Source organism: Mesocricetus auratus, unplaced genomic scaffold, assembly GCF_017639785.1.
Source record: "Mesocricetus auratus isolate SY011 unplaced genomic scaffold, BCM_Maur_2.0 Super-Scaffold_100007, whole genome shotgun sequence".
In the NCBI taxonomy this organism is placed as follows: domain Eukaryota; kingdom Metazoa; phylum Chordata; class Mammalia; order Rodentia; family Cricetidae; genus Mesocricetus; species Mesocricetus auratus.
The window spans coordinates 80,934,720-80,945,278 of record NW_024429191.1 but is presented as its reverse complement, the minus strand read 5'-3'; the positions used below and the strand labels follow the sequence as shown (position 1 = coordinate 80,945,278).

Sequence of the window (10,559 nt, the reverse complement as noted above, 5' to 3'; positions counted from 1 at the left end):
TGTGTTTATTTGGAACTGAGAAGGGCGGCGGTACCCGGTGAGACAAAATTCCAGCAACAGTAGAGTGAGAGCTAGTGGCCAGCTGCTTGGCTTTTCTGATCTTCAGCTTGAAGCTTGAACCCCAATAGTCTCTGGGTCCTTTATTTTTCATGTTACAGTGTTGTGCCCAAACTCAACAAAATCACTAAAAGACCCAATCCGATGTTAAAACAAAGAGTTTTTAATTTTATGAGTTAACTCAGTTCCCCTGTCCACCCAACAGTGGGTGAAGTAGGCAGAGAATATATTGGGGTAGAGCAAGGGGAGTGTCTGGGGGCCTCAACAGTCTCAGGATTGGTACATTTCTGTGCTTGGGCAACCTGTCCTGAATTGATTGGTCAGCTACAGCTGCAGCAAGGTTGCTAAGCCTAGAGGCCCTCCCAGGCCTGTTACTATGCTCTGCATTCCAGAGCCTGCCAGCTAACTTCTGATTGGTTCCTTGACGCATGGAGTTATCTGGTTTCCTAGCGACTAGAAGGCTGGAGCTCAGCACATGTTGCTGAGTCAGGGGCCCTTGCCTTGCTGGGTTTTTTCTGCAATCTGTCATGGCTGCCAAAGCAGGGCCTTGAGTGATGGTCTGGTCACTTTAATAGCATTTAATCCACTAGGTGCCCCTGTTCGAGGTGTGACTGTCCCCCTGGTCCACTAGACACTGTAAAACCCCAGTTCTCACCTTAAAGAGAATAAGAGATAGTTTATTCTGGAGCCACTGTTTGACCATGATCCAGGAACAGATTTAGGTTCCCCCAAAATTCCATGCTCCAATGTGAAAGAAGTTTCCTGAGGGTTTTACATTTTTACAGACAAAAAAAAAAAAAAAGCCAGGCATTGGTGGCACACGCCTTTAGTCCCAGCACTACTCAGGAGCAGAGGTAGGTGGATCTCTGTAAGTTCGAGGCCATCCTGGTCTACAGAGCGAGTTCCAAGACAGCCTCCAAAACAATAGAGAGAAACCTTGTCTCAAAAAACCAAAAAAGAAAAAAAAAAATCATAGATCAAGGCAATTTTTAAAATACATTGGTGTGATGGGGGAAGTCCTGTGTATATGTCAATAAAGCACTGTTGGTCAATAGGGAAGCAAGATAGGTGGGACTAGGAGTCCAGGAGGACTCTGGGTAGGAGAAACACAGGGAGTCAAGATGTAGCTGTCATAGGGATAAGAAGCCCGGAAACCTCTCCGGTAAGAGAAATACTTAGATTAACAATTATGGGATAAGTACTTAAGTCAGAGCTAGCCAGTAAGAAACAAGCAAGGCCAACAGCTTCATAATTAATACAGTGTCTTGTGTGTTATTTAGGGACTACAACGCAGCAGAGCCCAGGCGACTGGCCGGTGATAAACCAAAGCGGCTAGCAAGGAAAAGCCTCCCTTTACATTGGTGTGACAGGGGAGGTATGCTAGACTTTGTTGACTTCCCAAGGGTGGCCTTACCCCCTCTGAGGAATGGATGGGGGGTGGGAAGGGGGGAGGTGGGGGAACTGGGGTTGGTATATAAAACAAAAAAAAAAAAGTCTTTTTGCTTTTCCAGAAAGGATTCTCTGTGTAGCTCTGTAGACCAGGCTGGCCTCAAACTCGTAGAGATCTGCTTGCCTCTGCCTCCAAAGTGCTGGGATTAAAGGCATGCACTACCACTGCCTGGCTGAAAATAATTTTTTTCAATAAAAAAAAAAACATTGGTGTGTACCCCCCAAGAGGCAGATACATAGAGATGGGGGAAGCTATTTTATAGCCTGAGATTCTATCTGTTGACTACCTTAGCTCTTAGGTTAGTGGGAGCTTGTGTTCTGCTAACTTATTAATTAGTTCCTAAGGTTTTATTCATTATCACACAGAAAGTTGTTGTGCCCACTCGGAGAGGACCCCAAGGCTTCAAGGAGCTTAATGACACCGAATGCAAGTACAAGAAGGTCCGTTTATTTCCAGAAAACCAGCTAGGGCTCAACTCTGTTGGGAGAGTTGAAGCTCCGAGCCACAAAAGCAAGGCACTTTTAAGGAAAAAAAGAGGGCCGGGCGTTGGTGGTACACGCCTTTAATCCCAGCACTCGGGAGGCAGAAGCAGGTGGATCTCTGTGAGTTCGAGGCCAGGCTGGTCTACAGAGCTAGTTCCAGGACAGCCTCCAAAACAATGCAGAGAAACCCTGTCTCGAAAAACCAAAAAAAAAAAGGGGGGTCCCTGAGTCCACAGGGTTCCCTTGGTTACAGAGATTACTTAGCGTATCAAAGGTTATCAGACAGAGAAGGCCTTGAGAAGAAGGGAGGGGGAACTGCAAGGCTCAGTAGGGTTCCCATAGCTGCAGGGATTACTTAGCACAGTAAGTCTATACATAGTTATAGCATACCAACTTTTCATACAAAGTTATAAGACGAGGCCTTGAGAAAACAATGACTGCCTCTGGTTAGGCAGAATCAATTGGCACATCTGTGCTCTGGGATTCCACGGCCAGAGCACATCCTACAGTTGTGGGCTAAGGGAGCAGCTGCAGATGCTGTTACAGCTGCTCGCGGGTCTGGGCTTCTGATCACGTAACCTCACATAACCCTCCTCACTTAGTTGGGGACTTTTTTTCTTTTTTAATTTTACAAGACAGGGTTTTCCCATAGCTATGGGGGCTGTCCCAGAACTCACTCTGGAGACCAGGTTGGCCTCGAACTCACGGAGTTCGCCTGCCTCTGCCTCCCGAGACCTGGGATTAAAGGCAGGCGCCACCAACGCCTGGCTAGTTGGGGACTTTTATTCTCTTTCTTTTTTTTCTATTTTGTAGGGAAAGGGGACTTTTATTCTCTTTCTTTTTTTTTTCTATTTTGTAGGGAAAGGGGACTCCCCAAAGAAACACACCCTAAGCAGAGCCAAAAAACATACTTTGGCCTTGCAACCAGAACCAAAGAAATGCACCCTGACCCTGAAACCAGTGCCAAAGAAACACACTTTGTCCCTGGAATAAGAGTCAGTGAAAGAAATGTACCCTGGCCCTAAAGTTGGAGCCAAAAGGCTAAAAAGGACCAGAGAAAGAAACACTTTGGCCCTGAAACCAGAGCCCAATCTGACCCTAATCCTGTGCAGAAAACTAACCAATCCTCGAGCAGGAGCTGTAGCCAATCTGAGTTCAGCATTAAAATCTGACCAATCCCCACCCTGGAAGCCCTATATAAACCCTGTGTCTGTTCAGCTTGTGGTTGTTCACGCTACTGTCCTGGATTCTTCCCTCCCAATAAACCCCTTCCATGAGCTTTGGGTGAAGACCTTCTTTTGCAGCGGTGGCAGAGCAGAGGCAACCCTGGGCAGAGCAGAGCCATCAGGGCTGTAACACTTTTGCCTGGGGAAACCTTCCCTTGGCAGAGCAGAGTTGTTACACTCCGAGGAGCAGAGCTGAACTAGAGCAACTTCACCCAGATAACCTCTTGCCAGAGCAAAACCGCTACACTGGGTAAACATGCCCAGCTGGAAGACGCTGTCCTGCCAGAGCCATACACTGGGGAAGCCTTTCCCTGAGGCAAGGCTGTAAGCTGCTAAACTTACTCAACCTGTGGTGGTCCTTGGGTCCTGAGCTCTAGGATACCTTTCCATCTGAGCTGTGTAACACTTAGTATTCTGTGACTCCCAAGTGCCAGAACACCTGTCCCATCCTGAAACGCTTACACACTTTCCTTAATGGCCCAGAACACATCAATGGCTGACCCAGAGGCTAACGCTAGCCCAAGATAAAGTAATTAGGCCCTGAACCTACAAAATTCCAGTCTGACCACAGTCCTGAAATTCTAGTCTGACCACAGTCCTGAAATTCCAGTCTGTCCACTCTCTGCAGGCACACACTCCTTCAGGAGTTTGATGTTCACAGTCACATGGCTTCTTTCTAGGAATTGCCGTTCACCAGATCCAACCTAGGATTTTCTCACATAGTAAGTAAACGCTCTATAACTTGTGATGGCAAGTGTTATGTTGGTGGCAAACTTTATGTTCAAAAGTTTAACACTGCTTGCTTTCGAGAATCATGAAGCAAAATTGGACCTACAATATGTCAGGCTTGGGTTTTTTTGTTTTTGTTTTTGTCTTGTTTTTTTGGTTTTTCAAGACAGGGTTTCTCTGTGGCTTTGGAGGCTGTCCTGGAACTCGCTTGGTAGTCCAGGCTGGTCTCGAACTTACAGAGATCTGCCTGCCTCTGCCTCCTGAGTGCTGGGATTAAAGGCGTGCGCCTCCAACGCCCGGCATGTCAGGCTTGTTAAGAGCTGTTTTTGCAATTGCCTTGTCTTGTACAACTCTATTTTTTATTTTTGGTTTTTCAAGGCAGGGTTTCTCTGTGGCTATGGAGGCTGCCCTAGAACTAGCTCTTGTAGACCAGGCTGGTCTCAAACTCACAGAGATCCGCCTGCTTCTGCCTCCTGACTGCTGGGACTAAAGGTGTGCGCCACCACCTCCCAGCTAATCTTGTACAACTCTTAACAAAGCTTGTCTATGCAAGACAATAGGTCACAGGGTTAACTGTCGATTCTGATTCTGTAAACAAAAGCTTGTTTTGCTCTAGTTAACCAGGATACTTGCAAGACAATCTGCAAAAATGAAGACAATGTCCTATAGCCTGGAACTCTTCAGATCAATGTGTCCGGAAAACTTACAGTGTTGCCTAGACTAGCTCCCAAATTCACAATTTTCTAGCCTTCATTTCCCAAATTTACAGGACTCCAACACTGTTGTGTAACAGTTTCCTCTAAGATTAAAACATTACATCTTGCAGGAAGCTCCTTAAGCAGGAAGGTAAACAACTCAAAATAGCTTCAGGAAATCCTTGAAACTGACCAGACTCAACAGGCCCCTCCCTGCTAGAGTAAACAGAAAAAGTTGAGAGTCCCTCACAGACTAAGGAAAGCTGCAGCTGCAAAGACTAGCAGACTCAACAGCTGCCTGGAACAGGGTTAGTCCAACCTGTTGAGCTGTCTGCAGGCTGTGCAGGGAGCTCCAGGTTCCCAGCTTTGTGAGCTGTCACCCATGCTGGGGTGGCCCTTGGGATGAAGCCGTCTTTGCGTCATTTCTGCTCCTTTAAGTAACCCCTCATCCATCTTCTTGTAAGGAACTCCAATAAAACTCATGGTTCAGGACAGCCACAACTACACAGAGAAACTGTAAGCGTTTCGTCGGGGTGGGTCAGGACAGGATGGAACAGGAGTGGGTCAGGTATTCTGGCACTCGGGAGTCACAGAATACTCAGTGTTACACAGCTCAGGTGGAAAGGTATCCTGGAGCTCAGGAGCCAAGGACCACCACAGGTTGCAGTAAGCTTGGCAGCTTACAGCCTTGCCTCAGAGAAAGGCTTCTCCGGTGTGTCAGCTCCGCTCCGGCAGGACAGGGTCTTCCAGCTGGGGATGTTCGCCTAGTGTAGCAGTTTTGCTCGGCAGGTTTCTCGGGCGAAGTTGCTACAGTTCAGCTCTGCTCCTGGAGAGCGGAGAGCAGGGAGCCGGGAGCAGAATGTAACAACTCTGCTCTGCCAAGGAAGGTTTCCCAGGCAAGTGTTACAGCGCTGCTCGCTCTGCTCTGCTCTGCTCTGCCCAGGGTCGCCTCTGCTTGCTCTGCTCTGCTCTGCCCAGGGTCGCCTCTGCTCTGTCGCCTCCGTTTCACCCGAAGCTCATCCAAAGGTGTTTATTGGAAGACAGCTGGACCAGCCAAGCTGAACATACACAGGGTTTATATAGGGATTGGGGGAGTTTTTCCAGAGTAGGGATTGGTCCAATTTCAGTGCTGAGCTCAGATTGGCTAGAGCTCTGCTCCGGGATTGGTTACTTTTTTACACAGGATTAGGGTCAGATTTGGCTCTGGTTTCAGGGCTAAAGTGTGTTTCTTTCTCTGGTCCTTTTTAGCCTTTTGCCTCCAATTTTAGGGCCAGGGTACACTTCTTTCACTGACTCTGATTCCAGGGACAAAGTGCGTTCCTTTGGCACTGGTTTTAGGGTCAGGGTACATTTCTTTGGTTGTGGTTGCAGGGTCAAAGTGTGTTTCTTTGGCTCTGCTCAGGGTGTGTTTCTTTGACTGGTCCCTTTTCCCTACAGAAACCGTCTTGAAAAACAACAACAAAAACCTCATAGTTCACCAAGTTGGACCTCTGTGGTATCAACGCATTGGTCTGTCCTTGGATCCCCTCTGGGTGAGAAGTCACGTGTTGTGTCTCCCCAGGGAAAGTTCTGTCACACAGCAACCGCTATGACTAGCTTTCCCTAATACGTGTATTTTAGCTTTTGTGCATGTATGCATCTGTTGCATGTTTAACACACAGTATATCTCCTCTCCTCAGCTCTATCCCCATTCCTGTTCTACTGCCGTGTTTTACATAACATACATGAGTATTTATGTGTCTGTATAAAATCTAGGAAGCATAGGTAAGAGAAAATGTTTGTCTGAGTGGCTTCATTCACTTAACATGTTTTTTTTTGTGGCTGGAAACAGTTGCATTGTATATATACCATATTTTCTTTCTTTCTTTCTTTTTTTGGATCTTTTGAGACAGGGTTTCTCTATGTAGCTTTGGAGCCTACCCTGGCACTCTCTCTTATAGACCAGGCTGGCCTCGAACTCACAGAGATCCTCCTGCCTCTGCCTCCCGAGTGCTGGGACTGAAGGTGTGCGCCTGGCTGTACCATATTTGCATCATCCATTCCTGGTTTTGGACACTGGAGACAGATCCATAGCTACTGCTGTGCATGGACTATAACAGATACAATTGTGAAAGTGTCTGCTATGCGTTGACTTGATTCCTTGAGGTAAATGCCCAGTACAGCTGTGCAGTGTGGACATCTGTCGTTAGTTTGAATAAACCAAATAAACCACAATAGTGACTTCCGTGGCTGCTAGACTGGTTTGTAGTTCCACCAGCACTGTATAAGAATCACCTTCGGGAGCTGGAGAGATGGCTCAGAGGTTAAGAGCACTGACTGCTCTTCCGGGGGTCCTGAATTCAATTCCCAGCCACCACATGGTGGCTCACAACCATCTACAATTCAATCTGGTGTCCTCTTCTGGCATGTAGGCAGAACACTGTATGTGTAATAAATAAATAAATCTTTAAAAAAAAAAAGATCACCTTCAATGGTGGCACACCTTTAGTCCCAGTACTTGGGAGGCAGAGGCAGGCAGATCTCCGTGAGTTTGAGACCAGCCTGGTCTACAAGAGCTAGTTCCAGGACAGCCTCTGAAAGACCCCCAGAGTAGGGAGACCCTCACTCAAGTCTCGGGATAAGCCAACACCCCAGTAATTCAAGGGGGACCGTTCTTGCTGCAAGCACACAAGGTTTATTCGGGGAACCAGTGCACTGGGGCCAAGCTCATGACCCTCACGGGCAGAGGAGTTCGACCCCTAGTAACTGCAGTCGGGGGTTTTTTAAAGGGAATTGGGGAGTTAGACAAACATCATAAAGGTTGAAAAGTTAAATGATAGCTTATGTCTTAACAGGAAGGTTATCTCAAGCAAGCATTCTTTAGGCATTGTACAGTTAAACATTGAGCAGGAATGTGGTGAGCTAGTTCCTGGATAAGGGAGGGTTATCTTTTAGGTTTATCTTGAAGTCTCCGGTTTCTCAGGAGAGGGAAGAAGGGCAAGTCACTCTGTGATGGGCTAGTCACTAGAGGTCTAAAAAATGTTGAGTTGGGATCTCTCACCTCCAAAGCCACAGAGAAACCTGTCTTGAAAAAAAAATTACCTTTTGTCTGCCTTCTTGACAGCATTTGCTGGCTTTTGGTTGTTGTAAAAAGAGGCTTTTTCCTTGGAGAAGCCTTCCTGCCAGCTTGGTTCTAGAGCCACATCAGTCCCAAATAAACACACAGGAGGCTATATTAATTATGAAGCTGTTGGCCTTGCTTGTTTCTTACTGGCTAGCTCTGACTTAAGTAATTATCCCATAATTGTTCATCTAAGTATGTCTCTTACCGGAGAAGTTTCTGGGCTTCCTACCCCATGGCGTTACATCTCGACTCCCTAATGTTTCTCCATCCCAGAGTTCTACTGGACTCCTAGTCCCACCTATCTAGATTCTTATTGGCCAGCAGTTTTATTGACAAATGCACAGGACTTCCCCCAACAGGTTGTTTTTTAAATCATTATGTTTTTGTTGTTTTGAGATTAACTTACTGGGTATTCATGGATAGCCTGGAACTGGTTTTGGTTTTGGTTTTAGAGACAGGGTTTCTCTGTGTAACAGCCCTGGCTATCCTCAGACTCACAGAGTTCCACCTGCCTCTGCCTTCCAAGTGCTAAGATTAAAGGTGCTCTAACACTGCTAGGCTTATTTTTTTAATTAAGGTTTTGCTTATTTTTTTAAAATAAGCTTTTTAAACAGATTTATTATGTATACAGTGTTCTCTCTGCATATATGCCTGCAGGCCAGAAGAGGGCACCAGATCTCACTATGCAGGGTTGTGAGTCACTATGTGGTTGCTGTGAATTGAACTCAGGAAGAGCAGTCACTACTACTAATCGCTGAACCATCTCTCCAGGCCCTGGTTTTGCTTATTATTATTGTGCATGTATGTGTGTGGTGTGTGAAAGTGTGCACTCTCGCGCCTAGTATGAAGGTCAGTGGATAGTGGGGTAGGTTCACTCTTTACACTGGAAAAGAACGAGACTACGGTCCCCCTTCTCTGTTCCTATCAAGAAACCCAAAACTTGCCCCTTTGGCCCCACTGTCCTAAGGTGCACCTTTTCCTTCGTGAGGTTTTTCTTTTTTTTGAGAACCTCACTATGTAACCCTTGGCTGGCCTGTAACTCGCTATATAGACTCTGCTAGTTTCCAGCTCCTGAAGAGATCTCCCCTGCCTCTGCCTGGTAGGATTACAGGCAGGAACCTTTTTGCTTTTTTAAGATTTATGTTTTTATTAGGTAAATAGTATATAGGCCAGAAGAGGGCATCAGATGGTTGTGAGTCATCATGTAGTTGCTGGGAATTGAACTCAGGACCTCTGGAAGATTAGCTAGTGTTCTTAACCTCTGAGCCATCTCTCCAGCCTCCCCAGGCATGAACTTCTATCCTCTGCCCAGAGTGATGTTTATTCTGTTAAGGGTTGATTTTTTGTTTTTTGTTTTTTCCTTTGCTTGGAAGGTTCGTTTTAGTTTTTTGAAACAAAGTTTCTGTGTTAGCCCGGGCTGTTTTCTGGAAACCCTGTTTGTAGACCAGATTGGTCTGGAAATAAGAGATCCTCCTGCTTTTGGCTCCCAAGTGGTGAGGTTAAAGACATGCAAAACGAACGTCTGATTTACTGTTTTTAAAAAGGAACCCAGCTGTTGAGGCAGGAAGATCAAGTATTTCAGGTCTGGGCTTCCAAGGCGAAAACAAGACGAACAGGGAGAGGAAGGGACGAAGGGAGGTCGGGGGCTGTAGAAATCCCAGAGAGCTATGTTACAGCTCAGGAGCTGAAATTCCCAGGGCCCGGTCCATCCCCTGAGCGGATCACAAGGTGCCTTCCCCGGGGCCGCAACACCCGCCTCCTCCCCTCCGTCGCGGATCTCATCTCAGGGCGAGACGCGACGTTCAATGGACTAGATATAAAGGCGGCGCCGGGAGTGTGGTGGTGTCGGGGTAGGGACCCTTGGAAGGTGGATTCTGTCAATTCTGTGAAAGATTGCCAAGAGGAACCGGGCGGACAGGAGAGCGCGGCTGAGCGGTGCAGAGCAGAGACAGAACGCGCGCTGGGCGGGGCATGCAAATGAGGAGGTGGCCGCGTCTCCCGGGAACTCTGGGAGCGAAGAGAGCAACGAAATGTCCTCGGCCCACGCTGGTCTCACAGATTTTCCCTGGAGTTACGGTCGTGCTGAGGATAGAGCAGGAGAGTCGGTGTCGGGCGCGTGTCTGCGGGCGCGCGAGCGTCGGCGACCGTGAGGTGAAGGTGAGTGCGCGGGTGAGTGCCGCGGTCGCTTGGAAGTGAGGAGTTATCGCTTCTCGGCCTTTTGGCTAAGATCAAGTGTAGTATCTGTTCTTATCAGTTTAATATCTGATACGTCCTCTATCCGAGGACAATATATTAAATGGGTTTTTGGAACTAGGAGTTGGAATAGGAGCTTGCTCCGTCCACTCCACGCATCGACCTGGTATTGCAGTACCTCCAGGAACGGTGCACCCCTTCGGGGGATCTCTAATGCTGGTTCAAAAGGAGGTCTGAGTGTTGGAGTGATTGTAGCTTTGGTATGTTCTCGTCTTTTTTTTTTTTGGTTTTTACGAGACAGGGTTTCTCTGTATTGTTTTCGAGGTTGTCGGTCCAGCCCAGCCTCGAACTCTCAGCGATCCGCCTGCCTCTGCCTCCCGAGTGCTGGGATTAAAGGCGTGCCTCCCGAGTGCTGGGATTAAAGGCGTGCGCCACCACCGCCCGGCGGTATGTTCTCGTCTTATTCGCCCCATTTCCTGGTATTCTGTTCATCTGAATTCTAAGGGACTTTGCAGATATTCTGACCGTCACTCACTGTCATACAGCACCTTAGTGGTTACTTCAACTGGGCTGTATCCAGTGCTGGGATTAAAGGTATGCGGCCCCCCTACAGCCAAACATTCC

General features: G+C 47.5%; 1 non-coding gene across 1 annotated transcript; it reads left to right on the top strand.

The window, feature by feature from the left end:
- The first annotated feature begins 9,944 nt into the window (after window positions 1-9,944).
- LOC121141704 lies at window positions 9,945-10,135 on the top strand. Its single transcript, XR_005878660.1, has one exon. It is a non-coding gene; the product is annotated as a U2 spliceosomal RNA (small nuclear RNA).
- The last annotated feature ends 424 nt before the right edge of the window (window positions 10,136-10,559 follow it).